Source organism: Magnolia sinica, chromosome 11 (genome assembly GCF_029962835.1).
Source record: "Magnolia sinica isolate HGM2019 chromosome 11, MsV1, whole genome shotgun sequence".
Taxonomy (NCBI): Eukaryota; Viridiplantae; Streptophyta; class Magnoliopsida; order Magnoliales; family Magnoliaceae; genus Magnolia; species Magnolia sinica.
The window spans coordinates 42,559,369-42,583,817 of NC_080583.1; positions in this window are offsets into that span (position 1 = coordinate 42,559,369).

Genomic DNA, 24,449 nt, shown 5'->3' on the forward strand with positions numbered 1-24,449 from the left:
CCAAGTTCGTATCAACCTATCAATACTTGATTTTTGAGGTTGTTATTTCCTTTTGTTATTTACATTCTTTTTGGCTATCTGTTGTTTATATTCCGCTTATTAATTTTTATTTAGCATAGTCCTATTCACCCCCCCCCCCCCCCCCTCCTCCCCTCTAGGACATATAACTCAGCCTTTTTAAACTCCAATCGAGTTTTTGTCAAACCCCAACATTGATGAACCCTACTCAGAAATGATTCTCCCCATCATCTCAACCCCTAGCTGGATGGACCCGATTATTGAGTATCTTTGGGAAAGGAAATTACTTGAAGACAGGCTCGAGCCACATAGGATTTAGACTAGGTCGACTCGGTACACCATGTGGGAGATATACTTTACAAAAAGGGGTTTTACTTACCTTACCTAAGATGCCTCCAACCTATGGAGGCTGAGTATGTCTTGACAGAAGAAATACATGAAGGAATTTGCAATAACCACTCTAGCAATCGCGCCCTTGCCCATAAGGTCATTTGACAAGGATACTTCTGGCCAACCATTTTGAGAAAATGCCAAGCAGTATACCCGGAAATGCGACAAGTGTCAAAGATTCGCATCGATACCTCGCCAACCACCTGAGCAATTGACCCCCATGACTGGACCATGGTCGTCCACCCAATGGGGAATAAACATCATCGGCCCATTGCCAATGGGCAAAGGTCAGACCAAGTTTGTTGTCATCACAATCGACTACTTCACCAAATCAGCTGAGGTCAAGCAGCTGGACAAGATTACCAAGCAAGAGATCATCGATTTTGTTTGGAAAAATATTATCCGCCAGTTTGGGATTCTACATACAATTGTCTTGGACAATGGTAAATAGTTCAATAATGATCGATTCTTAGGTATGTGTGGGAGGCTCAGAATTTGTTATACTTATTCATCACCTCGGTACCCTCAAGCTCAAGGCCAAGTAAAGGCGGTCAACAAGATCATCAAAAACCACCTAGGAACTAAGCTCGAAATGGAGCTTCCTTATGTCCTCTGGAATATCAAACTATTGCTCGAACATTTACAGGAGAAACTCCATTTTCCCTAGCTTTCGGGGCAAAGGCCGTTGTTCTAGTTGAAATAGGACTCCCACGGCACGGGTTCGATCATACAGTGAGGCTCAGAATGCTGAGCAAATGGCCTTAAGTCTCAATCTACTCGAAGAGGAGAGGGAGAAAGCACAACTGAATATCGTGGCTCGTCAACAAGTCACCCAATTGTACGACTCCCAGGTAAAGGTTCGAAGGTTCTGGGTGGGAGATCTAATCCACCTTTAAACCTTCCAAAATACTAAAGAGCCTGGCTCAAGGACTTAGAGGTAAACTGGGAAAGGCCCTACAGGATAACGGGTACGATCCAACAAGGGACATATCGATTTGAAGATATGGATGGATGAACTCTACCGCACTCGTGGAACACCGAAGATTTGAAGATTTACTATCCATGAAGACCGATCAGGTCTCAGATTGAAAGTAATTGACTTATTGTTGGTGAAAAGGCCTAGCTATATGTCTTAGAGGGGGGAGTGAATAGGACTATGCCAAATTAAAACTTTAACAGCGGAATAAAAATTAATAAAGTAAAGATAGCTCTTTAAACAAATTACAAAATGGAAATGTAAAGCAACCTCCAATAGAGAGATTGATACCAATGTTATTCTAAGGACAACTTTGCACCATAAAAACCAAGGGTTTATGGCAGGACAGCCTTACTAGAACAATTTGAATATCAAAAACTCAAACTGAAAGGAAATAAAGGAAATAGCAAGAAATAAATTCTAAACTATTACAACATTCCCCACAATGCTTGAAATGTAAATATTACAACATTCACATCCACACACACATCCCACAAATTTGAATGATAAAAGAAATAGAAATTAAACAAACATTCAAATCACAAGAGACAAAGAATTATAGTGGTTCGCCTATGTGTTCACCAACTATTAAACAACAGCCACACAGCTTGCTACTCCACTCCTAATATCCTCACACAGGGGATATTAGCGTTCATCATGAAAATAGGTTTCTCAGGTTCACCTAAAACCTTCACAATTGTGTCTTTTAAATGGGCTTACACAATTCAAAAACCCCAACCTCTGAGTTTTCTGGCTCTCCTCAAATAACCAACACAATGAGATTTTTCTGGCTTAATCTCAAATAAAACCAAAAGAAGAAAATTTACAATAATGCAAAATACCTGGATTTCTCCTTTTGTAGCAGCCCGGAAGAACCAATCGAAGTAGAAGTTCGAATATAGAAGTTCAATGTCCAATACTCACTTTGAAATGGTTCTAAGTTCTAATTGATTTTAAATTAAATCAAGTTGGGCTAGCTCTATTTGATTTTGATTCCAAGAAGTGGAATATCCCAATTCCTCTTTCAAATTAAATTGGAATGAAGAAACAAAATCAAATAAGAAAAACTAACAAAAGAGAATATTAAATTTGCACAATGTAGCTTAAAAAGAACACAAACTTATCTATTAGAGTGATGCTTTGATTTTACTTGAATTCGATATAAAACTCTGAAATTCGTGTTCTATTTATAGTTGCAGAAATTACATTTACGACTGGTCGTAGGACAAACATTATTTTAAAATTTTGAGCGCAATCAGATAAAACTGTTCCACGACTGGTCGTACGCCTTGCACGACCGGTCGTGATACCTCTACGACTGGTCGTGACCATCCTACGACTGGTCATGAGGCACCAGGTTTGTTCGCTGTAGTTTGAGTCGTAGATCCTAGACTGGTCATAGGATAAGTCGTGCACTGTTCACACAACCGGTCAAATAGAGTCCAGGACTGGTCGTAGCTCAACCAAAAAATTCTGAAATTTTGCAACAAACTTAGGACTGGTCTTAGAATTTCTTGGACTGGTCGAGACAATTCTAGGACTAGTCAAACAAGGTCCAGGACTAATCTTAGAACAGACCAAACACTTATAAAATGATTCAATTGACTTATGTATACAAAATGATCTATCTAAGGTCAATTTAAGGTCATTCATACCTTAAATGTGAAGTATGGACATTGAATCTTCATTTCTTCAGATGATGGTTGACCTTTGAAGATTATGAAGCTTGGAAATCTTTACATGATGTAGCTTGAACTTGAGATCTTCTAAATCTTGGATTTGTCGTTCTTGAGTTGTACTTGATCTTGAGTTAAACATTATCTTGATTCTTGAACAAGCACTCATCTTTTCAATGTAGCCTTAAAAATTCTGAACATTGAAGCTTACAAAAGTGGACAAAGTACTTGACCTTGCATTTCTTGAAGTAGATCACCGTTCTTAACTTGAAGCATTGTGATGCAGTATCTTGAACACATAAATTAACATGCTACACAAGACACAGATTATGTTTTTAGCACCACAAAATTTGATAACTAAAGGAGCAGGAAACCATAGCACTTACAATCTCCCCCTTTGTCAAATTTGTGACAAAACACACTCCAATCAAAATAAGAGAAGCACAACATACTCAATAAAGAATCATATAAGAGAACCAGTTATAGCATGGTTAAAGAATCATGCACTAGTTATTATTAACTAGCATAAATTCAAACTCCTCCTTACTCCCCCTGAGTAGCACACATATATCCAAAAGAAAATATGCTACTCTACTCCCCCTCAATCCATATCCAAAAGTATTCAATCCAACTTTAATATACTCCCCCTTTTTGTCATAATATGACAAAGGAAGCAAAGAATAAATGGAAGAGGAGGACTAATAAGAGAATAATAAATGAGTTAAATACGTAAAAGATATAAAAGCAAATTCAATGTGTACATATCATAAACTAGTACAATCCAAAGAAAGTCTAGCACACTAAAAGAAACCGAAGTAGTATAGGAGTTATTACAGACCATAGGATAAAAATACCTAATCAGATCCTGAAGGAGTAGGTATGGTAGGATCGAGTTGATGAAGCCCGTTGTTTAAGCACCTAAGATACTTGTGCATATATTTAAATTATAAATCATGGGCAACATTCATGTTCTCTACCTTCTCCTCAAGTGCACGAAGACGAGCATCAAAATTAGATGGCTCATAGTCAAGATCATTAATAGAATCAAATTCAATTTCATCAAAGATGACATCCATATTAATATCATCAGGAGGAAGATCACCAGCCTCATCTGCATTCCCTGCTTCAGTTCCACCACTACCAATATCCACTTGGCTAGGAGCCAATTCCAATTTCATCTTGTTAATATTAGAGTCGTTGAAAATAAGATGATGAATAGGAGCCTCTCCAACAGGCATAGCAACTAACATGTGAGTAGATAACACAACCATAAGATAGGAAAATGGAATATCACAGTGTCCTGGATGGAGACGACACTGAATGATGGAATGACATATTAAAGAAGGCAGACAGATATTTACACCAGTGATGACAGAATGCAAAACCCAAACCATAAAGGAAGTCAGTTCTGTTTTATTACCAAAACGCAGATATAGATTTGAAATAAAGATTCTGTGGAGAACCCTGTATCTAGGTAACAAGTACTTTGAGAGGAGCACATTCCCTTAATGAGTCCATTGCACATCCATATTGCATAGTGCTCTGGTGAGCATGCATTTTTCTCATTCTGAGGGTTCTCAACTAGAATATGAATAGGAATACCCTTGTCATTAATCGGTATGTCCATTAGACCCGAAATCAAATGACGGTCTATTTCAAATGGACCTTCTCTAGCATCAATTTTAAAAGTTAAATTCTCAGTCGAAAAGTCAGAAATGCATGCAAACATGGATTGAGCAATAGATTGGTATGCAGGCCCACCCTAATATAAGATGTTAGCCCATCGTACAGCTTGGAGAAGAGGAAGGATACCAAAAGGAGTAATGTGGTCAAGATCAATAAGTTGTTCAACAATGACATTGCGCATTCACAAATCCCGCACATATGAGGGATCATCTTCAGGTGACCGAAGATGGCGCTGAGAGATAGGAGTTGATCTAGAAGATGATGGACCACGAGAAGTTTTCTTTTTACCTCTAGCATCCATTTGCAACAACGAGTACAAAGAATCAAGAGATTACAAAGGATATAGAGTTGGGTTTGGCTAGAACAGGTTTTTCAAAAGAAAACCCCAAAATTGCAATGAATCCCAAAATAAATTACTCCAAGAGTGAAAATAAAGTAATATTGACTAGAATCTACAAGAAAAATACAAATGACGCACAAACCTTGAAGATCTAGGAAGGTGGGTATGACTGGTCGGGCGTTGGCTCATTCAAGAGGAAATAGGAAATGAAGAAGATGAGGTTTTCCCTAAATTTTAAAAGGGCCAACGCACTACACGACTGGTCGTGTACCATCAAAAATATGCATTTTTCATAATAATTTGAAATTTAAACTAATAAATTATCAAATATATATACAGTATGATACAAATATTCATGAATATTAAATTTAGATTGCACATACCATAAACCTGCTTTTATCGAGCGGCTTAGTAAAAATGTCAACAAGTTGATTCTCAGTCGGAATATATTCCAAAGATATTATTTTTTCTTCCACTAATTCACGAATGTAATGATACCTAATGTCAATGTGCTTAGTACGTGAATACTAAATTGGATTTTTAAAAATATTTATTACACTGGAATTATCACAATATAAAACCATTGACTCCTGTGTAATTCCATAATCGCTTAACATTTTATTCATCCAAACAAGCTGAGTACATGCATTTCCAGCTGCGATGTATTCAGCCTCAGCAGTTGAGAGTGATATAGAACTTTGCTTCTTGCTAAACCAAGAAACTAAAAAATTTCTGATATAGAAACAACCACCACTGGTTGATTTCCTATCATCGATATTACCAGCCCAATCAGCATCAGTGTACCCAGCCAACTGAGTGTGAATCATTATCACCACTGCCATTTGTGGTATGATCCAGATGATCCTTGGGATATGATTTATTTTTTGATAATGTTCTAAGATAATCTCTAGCTATAAATGAATAGTGTGGTTGGTTTGGACCCATTCGACTTAGCCCATTTGAATCGGCCCATTGATTCGGCCCATTCGATTCGGCCTGTTTGATTCGGCCCATTGATTCGGCCCATTTGACTCGGCCCATTCGATTTGGTCCATTTGATTCGGCCCATTTGAATCGGCCAATTTGACTCGGCGCATTGATTCGGCCCATTTGATTCGGCCCATTTGAATCAGCCCATTCGATTCGACTCATTTGAATCGGCTCATTTGACTCGACCCATTTGATTCGATCCATTTGATACGGCCTGATGTTATATATATATATATATATATATAGGCCCATGAGTGAGGCCCATTGTGATGCGTATATGCCCCATAAGCGAGGCCCATGATGATATGTATTAAACCCTTGTATAAGACCGTGGACCCATTATACAATTGGCCCTATGAGCGTCATTCCTTGGGAGCAATGTTGATTAAAGGTCCACATTGTTGGACAATGATGGTTGGACGTCCACATTGTGACCTTCCCTTAAGACGATTGTCAAGGCTGATTTCGATTGTTGAGGCCGATTATGATTATTAAGGCCGATTCTGACTATCGAGACCGATTTCGATTATCGAGGTCGATTCTGATTGTTGATACCATTCCGATTATCAAGGCCAATTCCGACTGTTGATACCGATTCTGATTATCGAGGCCGATTCCGATTATCGAGGCTGACCCCGATTGTTGAGGATGATTCCAATTGTCGAGGCCAACTTCAATTGTCGAAGCCTATTCCGATTGTCGAGGCCGATTGTCGAGGCCCATTGTGATGTATATACGGCCCATATTTGAGGCCCATTCTCATGAGCATTCGGCCTTGGCTTGATGCATTTGAAGCCTATGTAATGTATATGAGGCCTATGTGATGAGGCTCATTGTGGTGCATTTGAGGGCCAGGCGATGGAGCCCGTCGTGTTTTATATTAAGCCCATGTAAGAGGCCCATCGTAATGTATATTAAGCTCTTGAGTGAGGCCCATGATGTTGTATATTAGGCCCTTATGTGAGGCCATGGGTCCACTATATATTAGGCTCTATGCAGATCATTCCTTGGGGGTAATGTTAGTTAAATATCCACATTATCAAGGCTGATTGTCAATGCTAGTTATTGATACTGATTATGAGTATGTGACAGCATAGCATCATGATACATGCCCATATGCATCATCTGTATGTTTGTTATGAGATGTGGTTGGCTATTACATATGTTATTGGGCAGGTTGTCATGAGACTCCCTAATATGTGGAGATTGTCTCACATGAGCATACGGTATGCGCAGGATTGATGTATGACTGGATTGTATAACTCATGCATCTGGCATTGTGTGTTGTGATTACTATACACCCTAGCGACATCAGGGTCGTAGCCTCCACAGGCATATCATGGATGGCCAGATGGGACACCAAAAATACGTTATTAACATCGGGCTGTCATAGATGGCCCTGGATGAAAATTTCTAAACCCTATTGGTACCAAAGGACGCCCCAACATTGAGACCGAGTAGATATATATAAGTGCATGAGGGTCGTATACCAGTAAACCGTGTCTCCCACTGTGTCGCGGTCAGTTGGAAAGGGGGTGTAGCCTTACCTACCTGAGGGAGTAGGCATAGCTAGGATGAGTTTGACCAGCTCATAAATGGGTCTGCTATTGACGTACAGGCTAGATATTGGTTGACTACTGGCTAGGTGGATAGTGAGGTCTCTTCCACTTACCCAGTTGTGGGCTTGATGGGGCGACAAGCTGGTGTAGAGTGTACTAGACCCCGGTGATGATCCTAGAGACGAACAGTACTGATATGAGGACTTATTAAGCAGGAGTTACATACTCATTCATTCATTTATTCACTATCCACTCGGGCTGGTAGTGTGCAACTATTTGTTACGTGTACCTTTGCAATGGCTAGGATTTCGGTTGGGGCGTGTGACTAACCTGAGATCAAGAGTTTATCACATTGATTCTGCCTATCTAAATGTAACGCCCTGAAATTCGGGGGTCGAGCATAACTCAGCTCCCGAGTTCCAAAACATCACTTATGCAACATATTTAATGAAGGATGTATGTTGACTGTACTAGTGCATAAAACATGGAATAGATTAAGCCAAAACACAGATATGATTCAGGGATAAGTGAATAAAGCTAGCGGAAGACTTATAGAAACATGTGTACAAGTGTAAATCCCTGAAATACATATACAAGTCAGATCGTATGAAAGTGTTACTTAACAAAATTATAAGTATCAAATTACATCATTTAAATTCCCAGAAAAATAATCCCGCACATCAGACCGAGGCTCGCTAGAACCCATCTGAAAACTGCATATAAGAGAAGGCAGCCTTGTCATCATCCATCTCCCGCTCTGCCTCAGAAGTCGCATCCACATCTGCAACATCAGAACCTAAGACAGAGTCTGGTGGGTGTTTAACACCGCCCCAGAAACGTGAGAGTGAGTGATCAACTCAGTGGAACAATAAGGCACTGGTTAACATGTTATCAGTTCAATCAAACAGTAATGATAAAGCAGGACAATTAAATAAATCCTAAGTACTTTTGTTAATGCAAGGATGTATGCAATATGATGCGTGCCCTCACGCGTACACCCTCAGTGTCTTCATCTTACGTTACGCATGACATCGCCTCAAAGTGCGCCACATCTACAAAGCACATGCAAATGCGGTGCATGGATATGATTACCAAGTTGTTATTAGTCCATTTTCACACAACAGGATTGAGAAGCTAAGATACCTTCCTCATAACACCATCCAAACAGTGATCCATACTAGGGTCATCAATCCTAGACATCTCATATGATCATATGTTTGAGGTCGTAGCAAAGGGCTCGTCACCAATCAATGCACGCCTTTCATGCCTTTACTACCACAGATCGGCTCGTCACCTCCTTGCGGTATCTAGGTATGCTCGAGGTCACTACAAAGGGCTCGTCACCAATCAATGTAGGCCGACAGTACGAATATAGTGTCCCATACCACCATAATCGGCTCACGAGTGTAGTTGCTCACTGGTCACTACGGGGAGGCTCGTCACCCCAGCATAGGCCAACAACTCGACCACGGTGTCCCATACCACCATGTCCGGCTCATGAGTCTTAACGGATCAAGTACCATAGTTAATATGATTTCACTGGTAAGTTCAGTACCCTAGATTCAAGCAGTAGCGTCCATACATGGTGAACATACATCGGACAATCGGGTTACTTAACGAACTCAACTAGCACGAGCGCACGTTGAATTGAGCGACATAGAGTGCGCAAACACTCCGCGTGGCCAAACCACTGCCGACAACTCTAATACGGCTCGGGTTCGTCTAATGCGTCCTACGTGGCGAAAGAAATCTCAAACATGAATATAGGGTCAATTATCGATTCCTGGACTAATGCATAGTCTCACACACCTTACACTACTACAGATATTCATGTTGAATGTAAAACAGTAATGGAACAACAACTTAAATCATGGTACATATGCATCTGAAGAATATCAACTTAACATAAATGTAAGCATAGGTAATGCTTGAATTTAAATAACATGGAATGTAACTTGCATAAAGGAAATCATGCGCATCCATAGGAGTATTGAGAATCACTTCTCAACGCCCACAATTAGTGTAATAAGTTACACTTTAGATCATTCATGCATTTCTACAAACACTTAGCATACATGGAACAACATACATGACGTATGTTGAAATACATGCATTTTGACAATTCCTTTTACCAAGGAGTTGTCATACATGCATCTAGCATACATACATGACAAATAATCATGGCAAACAACACAAGTGCATATTTTATACGTATACGGTACTTTATAGATACACAGAATACACAAATCTTAATATAACGCATGCATATCAGGAAAGCAATGTAAACACAACATTTGGCATGTGAAATCTCATCCATAATAAGAATAAATCATTAACTGGCATTGAAAGCCTTGAAAACCATAACCTATACACTTAAAGTCCGCACCTTAAGCAAGGAAAGAACACCGAACTGATTTAGACGAGTTGTCTTCATCAACGGCGATAGAATACCCAAAAACAAGGATAGAAATGAGATACAACAACACCAAGTCTAATCTAAGCTCTAACACAGGTTAGGGTTAGATTAACGTACCCCAAAAGAACTCAGAACCGTCAGAAGAACGATTCAAAGTGAAGGTTCAAAGATGAAGAAGAACAAGGAAGAATCCAAGATGATTCACCAACTTATCTCTCTCACTTTCTCTCTCTTTTCCACTCTCTTTCCAAGCTAGGGTTAGAGAAAATTCGTATGGAAAAGAGGGCTAGGGTTTAAGGACTATAAATAGGCCTATCTTTGATGGAAATAACCCCAGGGACAAGGTATACCTAGGTTATAACCAAAACCCGACTCTCGCGATCCAACGAAGCACTTCTGGTGGGCCTATAACCACGAAAGGTCGGACTTAATCTCATTGACCATGGATCTAGGTCAGGCTGAGTTTTCGTACCGACCGGCTATTCAGATCAGCCGTGGCCGACCACACTCAATTCAACGGTCACTGAATCTCGATCAGGTCCACAAGGAGTAGGATATGCCTGGGCCTCCTTCCCTGATCAGAGGGTGAAATTGGGTCAGAATCCAATGGTCAGAATGCTTAAAATCGTCGCGCAAGCGACACGACTCAGATTTCATAAAAACTTATTAAATTTCAACCGTTCTCACACTCTTCACTCCGAACTCAATCAAATCGACCCAGAACATCAGATGGACTTGATTTTTGAGGTGATGACCAAGCCCAACTCGGTGATCGGAACAGCCTAAGATCATCGCCATCGGACTTTCGACGCGCGGTCCAGGTCTGATCAAGATCTTCCAAAAATTCCCCAGAACAACTGGATTTAGCGATGGATCCCAGATTTCAGAGTAACATAGTGCTAACTAATCTACAAGTTCAGAGCCATGCAGATACAATTTAAAGTGATTGATGCGAATTTCATAAGCAATCGAGTATAGCGCTAATTACCCCAAAAACAACTACTTAAGGAAAGATTAGTACAAAAATTCCAAGGTCGTTACAATCTACCCCCCTTAAAGAAAATTTCGTCCTCGAAATTCATACCTTCATATAATCCTCAAGGATCAGAGGGTAGGTCTTTCTGACCTCAGCTTCAGATTCCCAAGTAGCCTCTTCCACACCATGATGCGTCCATAGCACCTTCACAAGAGAGATAACCTTGCTAAGCAATACCTGCTCCTTCCTATCGAGAATACGCATCGGTCGCAGTATATAAGTGGCATCCTCACCCTACTGCACTTGCTCTCAACTGATAATATGCGAAGGATCAAGAACGTACTTCTTCAGCATAGAAACATGAAATACGTTATGCACACCCGCAAGAGGTGTGGGCAAAGCAAGGCGGTATGCTACCGCTCCCACTCGATCCAGAACTTAAAATGGACCAATAAATCTCGACGTCAGCTTCCCCTTCTTACCGAACCATAGAACTCCCTTCATAGGAGAGACCTTCAGAAAAACATGGTCTCACACAACAAACTCAAGCGGTCGATGCCTCGTATCAGCATAACTCTTCTGCTTGCTCTGCACTGTCAGAAGTCGACGTTGAATGATGTCGACCTTCTCTGAAGTCACCTGCACCAATTCCGGGCCAAGCAAACTATGCTCACCAATTTCTGCCCAACAATGTGGTGCTCTGCACGGGCGACCATACAACGCCTCATAGGGAGCCATGCCGATACTCGCCTGGAAACTATTATTATACGCGAACTCTGCATACTGAAGACAATCATCCCAACTGTCCTTGAAATCCAAAACACAAGCTCGCAACATATCTTCCAGGACTTGATTCACGCGCTCCGTCTGCCCATCTGTTTGTGGATGAAACGCGGTGCTGAACTTCAGTTTCACACCCATTGCTTTCTGGATACGAGTCCAGAAGATAGATGTAAAACGCGTGTCTCTATCAGACACAATCTCCAGGGGAACTCCATGCAGACGCACTATCTCCTTGATATACAACCTAACCAACTGGTCTGCAGAGTAAGTGACTCTGATCGGTAAGAAATGCGCCGACTTCGTTAATCGATCGACGATCACCCAGATAGAGTCAAATCCCTTCCTCATCCTCGGCAACCCAGAAATAAAATCCATAGAGATGAAATCCCACTTCCATTCAGCTATGGGCATGGGCTGCAACAACCCAGGAGGTCGGCGATGCTCTGCCTTGACCTGCTGGCACGTGAGACAACGAGAAATAAATTCAGCAATCTGGACCTTCATATTGTACCACCAATAAGACCTCTTCATATCCTGATACATCTTCGTGCTACCTGGATGTATCGCAAGTTTAGAACTATGGGCCAACTCGAGAACCTCCCGTCTCAAGTCAGGGATGTCAGGAACACATAACCGACCACGAAAACGTAGGCCCTCATCAGAACTAACACTCCAGCCGGAGTTCTCATCTGTACCAACCTGCTGCCTCATCTTCACCAAAAGCTCATCATCTGGCTGAGCTACAACGATCCTCTCGTCGATAAGGGGCTGTACACGAATATGTGCGATAACCTCATACGGCTCAACCACCGTAAGCTTCTGCTCAAAATCGCGACGAACTCTAACATATCCCACTCTGCTATCATCAACGGAGCCGCAAACTCAATAGCCTTCTTGCGACTCAACGCATCTGCCACAAGGTTCGCCTTGCCCGGATGGTAAGAAACATCGAACTTAAAGTCCTTCAATGTTTCCATCCATCTGCGCTGCCTCATATTCAAATCACGCTACGTGAAAATATACTTAAGGCTCTTGTGGTCGCAAAAGAGCTCGAACTCCTCACCATAGAGGTAATGTCTCCAAAGCTTTAATGCGAAGATGATAGCTGCTAATTCCAGATCGTGCGTAGGGTAATTCTCTTCGTGTTTCCTCAACTGACGCGAAGCATAAGCAATCACCCTGTCCTTCTGCATAAGGACACAACCCAGGCCAATGCGAGAGGCGTCAGTATATATAATATACTTAACCCCTTGCTCTGGCAATACTAGCACAGGGGCGGACGTCAACTTGTCCTTCAGCTCCTAAAAAGCTAACTCTGCCTGCTCATTCCAAGCAAACCTCAAATATTTCCGTGTCAGCTGCGACAACGGTCTGGCAATCTTTGAGAAGTCCTGAATAAAGCGTCGATAATAGCCTGCAAGACCCAGAAAACTCCTTACCTCAGTAACTGAACCAGGCTGCTTCCAGTCCTGCACTGCAGCTACCTTGGCAAGGTCGACGGCTATTTCTTCCTTGGACACCACATGTCCCAGGAACTTGACTTCCTCTTTCCAGAAATCACACTTCTTGAACTGCGCGAAGAGCTGATGCTCCCTAAGAGTATCCAAAACTGCTCTTAAGTGCTCCTCGTGCTCTGCCCGACTCACCAAATAAACTAAAATGTCATCAATGAAGACAATGACGAATCGGAACAAGAATGGCCGAAACACCCTGTTCATCAAATCCATGAACACGGCCGGTGCGTTCGTCAGACCGAACGACATCACAAGGAACTCATAATGACCGAAGCTAGTCCTAAAAGCGGTCTTCTGCACGTCCCCATCCTTGACGCGCAACTGATGATACCTTGACTGCAGATCAACCTTTGAAAAGTACCGTGCCCCCTTCAACTGATCAAACAGATCATCAATCCTGGGCAAAGGGTACTTATTCTTCATAGTTACCAGATTCAGCCTGCGATAATCAATACACAGTCGCAAGGAACCATCCTTCTTCTTCATAAACAAAACAGGTGCTCCCCAAAGAGACACACTGGGCCGAATAAAACCCAATTCCAGTAAACCATCTATCTGCTTCCTCAACTCCTCCATTTCACTCGGAGGCATACGATAGGTGGGTAAAGAAATGGGCACCGCACCAGGCATAAGATCGATAGCAAAATCAATCTCACGCTGAAGAGGTAATCCAGGAATCGACTCAAACACATCTTCAAACTCCTGAACTACCGGCGTACTAACCAACGCCGATTCGGCCGAACTCTCCAACAGAGAAGAATAAAAATCAATACGAAGAGGGTAACTGACCTGAACTAGGAAAGTAACAGTCTCGCCCTCAGGTCCATGGATCGTCACTGATCTAACTTCACAATCAATCTCAGCTCGCATCCTCGTGAGCCAATTCATACCCATAATAACACCGTAGTGATAAAGTGGTGCGACTAGCAAATCAACACGGATCGATCCACTTCCCAGATCGACCAAACAATCCATACAACGCTTGCCCAAAGCAAAGGAAATCCCCGTAGCGGTAGTAAGCGTCACTCCTTGCATAGGAACAGATCTCAAATCCAAACGCCTAACTACCGCATAAGATATAAGAGAAGTAGTGGACCCTGTATCCACTAACACAGAAATGGGAATACCTTCAATGTGCGCTGTCACCTCAAAGGACCTCGGCACTAAGTCAGACATAAGCGCTTCAGCTGAAAGCGCATGAACTCGAGCCTGCTGCTGACGATTCGGCGGAGGAACCATGGGCTGCTGAGGTGGCCTGAAGCTAGGAATTGCAGGTCTGAAAGATGGATGAGCTGGCACTGATCGAAGAGGAGGAGGAGAAATAACTTGAGGCATCGGACGGCTAACCCTCTATGGTGGAGTAAAACCACCGGCTCGCATATGGGAAAAGCAGAAACGGTTCAAGTGCCCCATCTTCCCACAATAGGAACATCGAAGATCAGCTCTCATCTGCTGAGCGGACGGCGCTGAACGCCTCGGAGGAGAATCTGCTCGCGGCCTCTTGCCGAGGAAAGGTGCACCTTGGAAATCCGGTCGTGGCCTAGGAACCATCGGTGCTCGCATGCGGGACGCTCTATCTCCGTCCTGCTCTGCTCTCAAGGACATGCTCACCAGCTCCACATACGAAGAAATGCTAGCACAGCAAATCTTCGATCGGATTTCAGGTCTCAGTCCGTCAGAGAAACACCGCATCCTCATCGGCTGATCACCCAGGATCAAAGGAACATACCGCCCCAACTCAGTAAACCGGTTCTCATACTCCGTAACCGACAACCCTCCCTGACGGAGGCGAAGGAACTCACTCTCCTTCTCATGTCGGTACGTAACCGGGAAATACTTCTCGTGAAAGCGCGCCTCAAACGCCTGCCACGACCACTCAAAGCCTTCCTCGACAGTGCGAAGAACACTGTCCCACCACAGACTGGCCTCCTTCTCAAACATGAAGGTGGCAAGCTCAACCTGCTCGACCTCAGAGCAGTGCAGCGGTCTCAGCATCTTAGAGATGCGGTCTATCCAATACTCGGCCTCCTCGGGTCTTTAAGAACCCATAAAAGTAGGAGGTCGCAAGCGCTGAAATCGCTCGAAAGTGCCGCTGGCACTGGCGTTCCCAGATGGAGGCATAGGTGAAACAGGTGGAGTCACCCCCAGTGACTGAGCAAAGATGCCAGCCATGGAAGAGAGGAACTCCTGCTGCTGCTGCTGCTGCTGCTGCTGAATCTGCTGCTGCTGCATCAACAGCATCATCTGCTCAAACCTACCAACAGATGGAGTAGATGAAGGTGCACGGCTCGGCCCAGGAACGGAGGGTGCGACTGGAGGAGCCATCGGTGTCGACCCAACACCGGCCCGAGATGGACCCGCCTGCGGATCTGACTGGCTATCGCTCAAGGGAGGAACCCCAGCAAGCGACTCAATCAAAGAGAGACGGGCCGAAGTCTTCGAACCCTTAGGAGGCATCCTTACATTCAACAGAGGATGTAACCTGTCAGATTCTAAGTCACATAATCCCTCCACACAACAACATAGCACAACTCCAAAGGCAAACAACATGCATTCCATTAATCAAAATCGTTGCAATACAAGTACTGCAGCAATACATGAATCACGACTAGGAAAGCATGAAAACAACAACATCTAACACTTCAAACAACCACAACAACTACAACACTACTACAACCATAACACTCCAACTACAAGCCAACAATGGCTACACACAGAAAGAAAACACAAACAAAGCAAAAAACGGCCACGACTACAGCTACTCGTCGGAATCAGGAGATGGAGGCGGAGCACCCTTATCCTACAAGCAACACAGGATAGACTTCAGAGTTTGAGTCACCTTCTTAAACATATGTTTAACAAGGCCTCGAAGATCAACAATATCCTGGCGTAAAGCAGCTTGCCCTTCTTCAAGCCGTGTAAGGCGGGCATCTCTGGCAGTCTGCTCTGCGCCTAGCTCTGGCGCCACAGGAGGAGAGCTATCATTCAAATCCTGTCCCTCATCTCCTTCCTCGTCTTGCTCTGATTCTTCCCCAATCTCCGCACCACCTTCAGCATAACTCTCTTCATCACCGCTCTCAGACTCAGCCTCGCCCTCTGAGGCATGCCGACCAGAACCAACCTCCATCAGCTTAAGAGTCCTCAAATTGATGTGACGAACAGGAACCGGCTTCTCAGCTCCAAGCCTATAGCCAAACTCATGTGCAATCTTGTAAATGAGGCGGCCAAAAGGGAGCGACTCGGTCCTTCTACTCGAACGAGCGATGAGAATAATCTGGCGCAGGACGTACGTTGGCACACACAACTTCGCTTCCTGCCCCACCTGATATAGAAAATCCACCATCAGGCACGTACACTCGCTGCGGTTGCTTCACCTTGGATATACATTGAATGTAAAGATGTGGTGAAGTAAACGGAAGTCATCCGTCATGTAGGAAGCCAGAAGACTCCTATTCGGCTGCCATTCAACCAGACGACCACACAAGGATCGGGTGCGACGATCCCTCTCGCGCACACTGTTCACATTCTTCTCGCTGGCATGCACTTCACCAAGTGACACCTTCAGGAGGCGAGATATTAAAGCAACATCGACGATACCCACACGACCGCTACCACAAGGAATCTTGAACTGCAGAGGCTCCAGCGAAGGATCAATAATACTCGCATAAAAGGTACGAACAGTGCTAGCATTTGCGTGATACTCGCCTTCGAACAAGGGACCCCAACCAGCCCCTTCTAGGCGCTCCAACAAGAAAAACTCACCAAAGAGCCGCGGATCAACATGAGCCTCAAAAAGGACTCTACGGCCTTCATATACTTCATGCGACAATTCCGCCAACAAGGTCCTACTAACGGGAGCTCGAGGATCAAGGTCCCGCTTCGTCTGGAATTCACGTGCGGCGGACGTGCTCGAGGTGGCACCTCTCGGCCTCCGTGCACGGGTTGGGCGGCTCGGCCCGGCTTCATCCACGGGCGCTCTCTTCTTCCCCATGAAGGAAAGAAGTGAAGAAATGGAAAAGATGGCCGTCACAATCTCAAAGAGGGCTATGAGAAATGAGAGAAAGAGAGAAATAGGGAGATGGTGAAGCTTCCACACAACTAGTAACCAAAAAGGGAATGCAAAGGCTCAAATGAGAAGGAAAGAAAGAAAAATCAGCAATGGGAGGGAGGATTTGAAGATGGGGTGATGGGTTTATACGAAAAATGGAAGAAGAAGAAGATTTGGGATAGATTTGAGAGGATTTGGAGGAGGTTTTGAAGAAAGGGAAAGCTTGGGAGAGGGCTTTGTGAAGGAAATAGGTTAAAGAAAAAGGTTTAAAGGGAAAACCATGGAGGGGTGGGCCACACTAGGCCTATGGAGCGTCGGCCCGCTGCGGCCCTCCCGGTCTGGCCCGTTGGCCGGCGATCCCTCACCGAACCGGCAATGACATCGCCGGTCTCTGGACATCCCGGCGATGCCTCACCATTTTGGCGAGGCCCTCCTAGTCCCCCATGGTCTGAATGATGTGGTTTCCCCCCTGGGCCCCACAGGAAATGCCCCGATTGGCCCCTTGCATGATTCGACGCCTATCAGGTCATTCTGGCAGAAATCTGATTCAAATAACGATTTCTTGAAGGTTTAAAGGTGAAAAAAGGAAGATAGACCATCTAAACTCCTTAATAGAGGGTCTAGGAAAGGTTTCGGGTCGCTGTGTGTGATCAGGTAAGAGTACAGACTCGAACTCGGCGAAGGTTTTCAGGAAACTTTTGCCGATAGAAGCTACGGAGCACAAACACCAAATCTATGATAGACCCACACCCAAATATACTAACGTGGCAACAACGTGCGGTGTGTGACCATAACCCGGGTCTGGTTTAATCTAGAACCTGGCTCTGATACCAACTTGTAACGCCCTGAAATTCGGGGGTCGAGCATAACTCAGCTCCCGAGTTCCAAAACATCACTTATGCAACATATTTAATGAAGGATGTATGTCGACTATATTAGTGCATAAAACATGGAATAGATTAAGCCAAAACACAGATATGATTCAGGGATAAGTGAATAAAGCTAGCGGAAGACTTATAGAAACATGTGTACAAGTATAAATCCCTGAAATACATATACAAGCCAGATCGTATGAAAGTGTTACTTAACAAAATTATAAGTATCAAATTACATCATTTAAATTCCCAGAAAAATAATCCCGCACATCAGACCAAGGCTCGCTAGAACCCGTCTGAAAACTGCATATAAGAGAAGGCAGCCTCGTCATCATCCATCTCCCGCTCTGCCTCAGAAGTCGCATCCACATCTGCAACATCAGAACCTAAGACAGAGTCTGGTGGGTGTTTAACACCGCCACAAAAACGTGGGAGTGAGTGATCAACTCAGTGGAACAATAAGGCATTAGTTAACATGTTATCAGTTCAATCAAATAATAATGATAAAGTAGGACAATTAAATAAATCCTAAGTACTCTTGTTAATGCAAGGATGTATGCAATATGATGCGTACCCTCACGCGTACACCCTCAGCATCTTTATCTTACGTTACGCATGACATCACCTCAAAGTGCGCCACATCTACAAAGCACATGCAAATGCGGTGCATGAACATGATTACCAAGTTGTTATTAGTCTATTTCTACACAACAGGATTGGGAAGCTTAGATACCTTCCTCATAACACCATCCAAACAGTGACCCATACTAGGGTCGTCAATCCTAGACATCTCATACGATCATATGTTTGAGGTCGTAGCAAAGGGCTCGTCACCAATCAATGCACACCTTTCATGCCTTTACTACCACAGATCGGCTCGTCACCTCCTTGCGGTATCCAGGTATGCTCGAGGTCACTACAAAGGGCTCGTCACCAATCAATGTAGGCCGACAGCACGAATATAGTGTCCCATACCACCATAATCGGCTCACGAGTGTAGTTGCTCACTGGTCACTACGGGGAGGCTCGTCACCCCAGCGTAGGCCGACAGCTCGACCACGGTGTCCCATACACCATGTCCAACTCATGAGTCTTAACGGATCAAGTACCATAGTTAATAGGATTTCACTGGTAAGTTCGGTACCCTAGATTCAAGCAGTAGCGTCCATACATGGTGAACATACATCGGACAATCGGGTTACTTGACGAACTCGACTAGCACGAGCGTACGTTGAATTAAGCGACATAGAGTGTGCAAACACTCTGCGTGGCCAAACCACTGCCGACAACTCTAATACGGCTCGGGTTCGTCTAATGCGTCCTACGTGGCGAAAGCAATCTCAACCACGAATATAGGGTCAATTACCGATTTCCTGGACTAATGCATAGTCCCACACACCTTACACTACTACAAATATTCATGTTGAATGTAAAACAGTAGTGGAACAACAACTTAAATCATGGTACATACGCATCTGAAGAATATCAACTTAACATAAATGTAAGCATAGGTAATGCTTGAATTTAAATAACATGGAATGTAACTTGCATAAAGGAAATCATGCGCATCCATAGGAGTATTGAGAATCACTTCTCAACGCCCACAATTAGTGTAATAAGTTACACTTTAGATCATTCATGCATTTCTACAAACACCTAGCATACATGGAACAACATACATGACGTATGTTGAAATACATGCATTTTGACAATTCCTTTTACCAAGGAGTTGTCATACATGCATCTAGCATACATAATGACAAATAATCATGGCAAACAACACAAGTGCATATTTTATACGTATACGGTACTTTATAGATACACAGAATATACAAATCTTAATATAACGCATGCATATCAGGAAAGCAATGTAAACACAACATTTGGCATATGAAATCTCATCCATAACAAGAATAAATCATTAACTGGCGTTGAAAGCCTTGAAAACCATAACCTATACACTTAAAGTCCGCACCTTAAGCAAGGAAAGAACACCGAACTGATTTAGACGAGTTGTCTTCGTCAACGGCGATAGAATACCCAAAAACAAGGATAGAAATGAGATACAACAACACCAAGTCTAGTCTAAGCTCTAACACAGGTTAGGGTTAGATTAACGTACCCCAAAAGAACTCAGAACCGTCAGAAGAACGATTCAAAGTGAAGGTTCAAAGATGAAGAAGAACAAGGAAGAATCCAAGATGATTCACCAACTTATCTCTCTCACTTTCTCTCTCTTTTCCACTCTCTTTCCAAGCTAGGGTTAGAGAAAATTCGTATGGAAAAGAGGGCTAGGGTTTAAGGACTATAAATAGGCCTATCTTTGATAGAAATAACCCCAGGGACAAGGTATACCTAGGTTATAACCAAAACCCAACTCTCGCGATCCAACGAAGCACTTCTGGTGGGCCTATAACCACGAAAGGTCGAACTTAATTTCATTGACCATGGATCTAGGTCAGGCTGAGTTTTCGTACCGACCAGCTCTTCAGATCAGCCGTGGCGAACCACACTCAATTCAACGGTCACTGAATCTCGATCAGGTCCACAAGCACTAGGATATGCCTGGGCCTCCTTCCCTGATCAGAGGGTGAAATTGGGTCAGAATCCAACGGTCAGAATGCTTAAAATCATCGCGCAAGCGACACGACTCAGATTTCATAAAAACTTATTAAATTCCAACCGTTCTCACACTCTTCACTCCGAACTCAATCAAATCGACCCAGAACATCAGATGGACTTGATTTTCGAGGTGATGACCAAGCCCAACTCGGTGACCGCAACAGCCTAAGATCATCGCCATCGGACTTTCGACGCGCGGTCCAAGTCCGATCCAGATCTTCCAAAAATTCCCCAAAACAACTGGATTTAGAGATGGATCCCAGATTTCAGAGTAACATAGCGCTAACTAATCTACAAGTTTAGAGCCATGCAGATACAATTTAAAGTGATTGATGCAAATTTCACAAGCAATCGAGTATAGCGCTAATTACCCCAAAAACAACTACTTAAGGAAAGATTAGCACAAAAATTCCAAGGTCATTACACTAAATTAAGTATGGGACTGGTTTGGATAGAAGACCCTTGTGATGGACCCCATAGCCTGCGATTCTACGTACTATCATCTCGACTTCACACTCCAGCATGGTCATTCCATACGCACCGCATATTTCATTACATCCGTGGCATATGGCATTTTAGGTTACTATGTTTCTGTATTTTTATGGTCTATATATGGATAACGATATTCGTGAACTCATCAGGAATTGTATATTGCATTGCATCCTCGCATCCAATATTTGGCTCTTTATGACTCCTCATTTGCATAATTAATTTGTATTGCGTAATCTGATATTGTTTGACTCATGTACTTGTCAGTATTTTCGCATACTCTGACATCGTATGATTCATGATCTTACCAATATTTTCAATATTGTATGATTATAGCATTATATTGAATACTTGGCACTTACCTTGTGCACACACTTACACTACCCTCTAAGCTTTCTATAAGCTTATGCACGATAGATGCGTGCAGGTGATGTTAGGTTGCAGCAGCGTAGAGCTTGAAGCATGTAGCTGACTTCTAGAGTTTTAATTTTAACATATGTATTTCCCTTTCAGCATTATATTCAAATGTTTATATTAGTGGATATGTGATGATGATGTTGCCTTTGTGATTTGGGTAAACTTGTGGTTATGCCTCTTATGAGATAAATGTACGTTGGAAAATCCTCCTTATAAGATCTCAGGATCGGAACCTGGCATTTAAGCACTGGGAGCCGAGAATGGGGCACTACGGAGGATGTCGGCACCGGATTCGGCAATCGAGATTCCTGTGAATCCGATTTCCGGGTTTGGGTCGTGACAGCATGAATATGATCAATATCAACATGATTAAGTAGATGAATTTAGTATGCTAGGAAGTGGAACAACATTAATCAAGATATTAAATCACATACTTCTATTAACCATAATATTAACATCACTAATATCATCTATAGCTATCATAATCACGAGCATTAATTGTATTTAGAATTACACCATATCCTTCGCAAGATAGATATTCCATTAGGTTGTTAGTTGGTTGGATATGGAAATAATTATCATAGTAGTTTTACAATGGTTTGGAAGGCACAGGTAAACCTTATAAGATACAATGAGCCTTAAGTTGAACAACTTGGGTATATAATATACACAAAAAAGTTAGTCACTGTCATGCCCCAAACTAGAAAACCGGGCTCACAAAATTTTCGATTGTCGAATCTGGCGCTGACAACCTCCGTAGTACCCCATTCTTGGCTCCCGACACCCATGCACCAGGTTCCGATCTTAGGATTCTACAAGAAGGATTTTAAACATGATTTTGATTCATAATAAGCATAACCAAAAGCATAACCCACAAACAATAACCACAAGAACACCACCACAAGATCCATTATGATCAAAAGCTTTGAGTACAATGCATATGAAGGAAAATACAAGATAATAATAACGGAAACTCCTGAAGCTCGACTACACGCTCCTGCTGTAACTAAGCTACGGCTGCGTCTTAGCGTCACCTACACGCATCAATTGTGCATAAGCTTCTAGAAAGCTTAGAGGGTGGTATAAGTGTGTGCGCAATATGAGCGTGCTCAGAATGCAATGTCAGAGTAATGTGGAATCATGTACATGAATGAAATCAGCCGTACCAAGGCTATGCAGTGCAAAATATGAATGTTATCGACCATGTCAAGGCCATGAGGTGCGAGATGCAACTCAAGCATACCAAACCTCATCCAATCCACATATCAATGCAACTTATCACTAGAGAATCAAATATCAGTACAGTTCTCAGTCTGGATAATTACTGGGGTTTAGTACACTTCAAATGACATTGCCCCTTTCCCATGCACACAGTCTAAGTGAGCGTAAGAAACCTCACTATCAGCCTAGCCAATAGTATGCCAATACCTATCCAGCACGTCGATAGTAGACCCAGTCACGAGCTGGTTAAACTCAACCTAACAACACCCCCTACGCTCGAGCGGGTAAGGCCACACCCCTTTCCAACCGACCATGACATAGTGAGAGACAAGGTCTCCTGGTATTCGACCCTTGTGCACTCATGTATCCACTTGGTCTCGACGTCGGAGTTATCCTCTGGTATCATCGGGTTTAGAGATTTTTACCCAGGGACATCTATGGTGCCCTAATGCTAGAAACAGTATTTTTGGTATCTAATCTGGCCACCCACGATGTATCTGTGGAGGCTATGGCCCTAATGTCATTAGGGCATATAGTAATCACAATCATACAAATGCAAAATACATGAGTCATGCAGTCCAATCATGCATCAATCTTACGCATACCGTGCACACATGTTAGATAATTCTGTCTATCAGGGAATCCCATAAACTACCTGCACTATGGCGTATGTAATGGCCAATCACATCACATAACAAACATACAAATGATGCATATGGGCATGTATCATAATGTTATGTTGTCACAAACTCATAAACGGCAATGATAGCTAGTATCGGCAATCGGCACCGATAATCAGCATCTATAATCAACCTCGATGCAAGGCAGGGTCCATAGTTGGATGGTCGATGATGGATCAATTAAAATCAATGGGGCCCAAACATTTGGGTTAACCCACGAGAGATTTACGAGGAAGAGCCTAACAAGGCCTAAGGGAAGGTCACAATATGGACGTCCAACCATCATTGCCCATCAATGTGGACCTTTAACCAATATTGCTCCCAAAGAATAACACTCATAGGGTCAATCATATAATGGGTCCACGGTATCATACAAGGGTCTAATACACATCATCATGGGCCTCGCTTATAGGGCATATACGCATCACATTGGGCCTCACTCATAGGCCAATATATATATAACATCGGGCTGTATCAAATGGGTTGAATCAAATAAGCCGATTCAAATGGGCAGAATCAAATGGACCGATCAAATAGGCCAGGTCAAATGGGCCGAGTCAAGTGGGCCGATCAAATGGGCCAATTTAAATGGGCCGAATCAAATGAGTTAATTCAAATGAGCCGAATCAAATGGGCCGGTCAAATGGGCCAGGTCGAATGGGCCGAGTTGAATGGGTGGATTCCAATACACCAATCATCCATTATAGAGCATTATTAAAAAACTGAATCATATCCAAGGATCATCTAGATCATACTGCACTTAACAGTGGTAA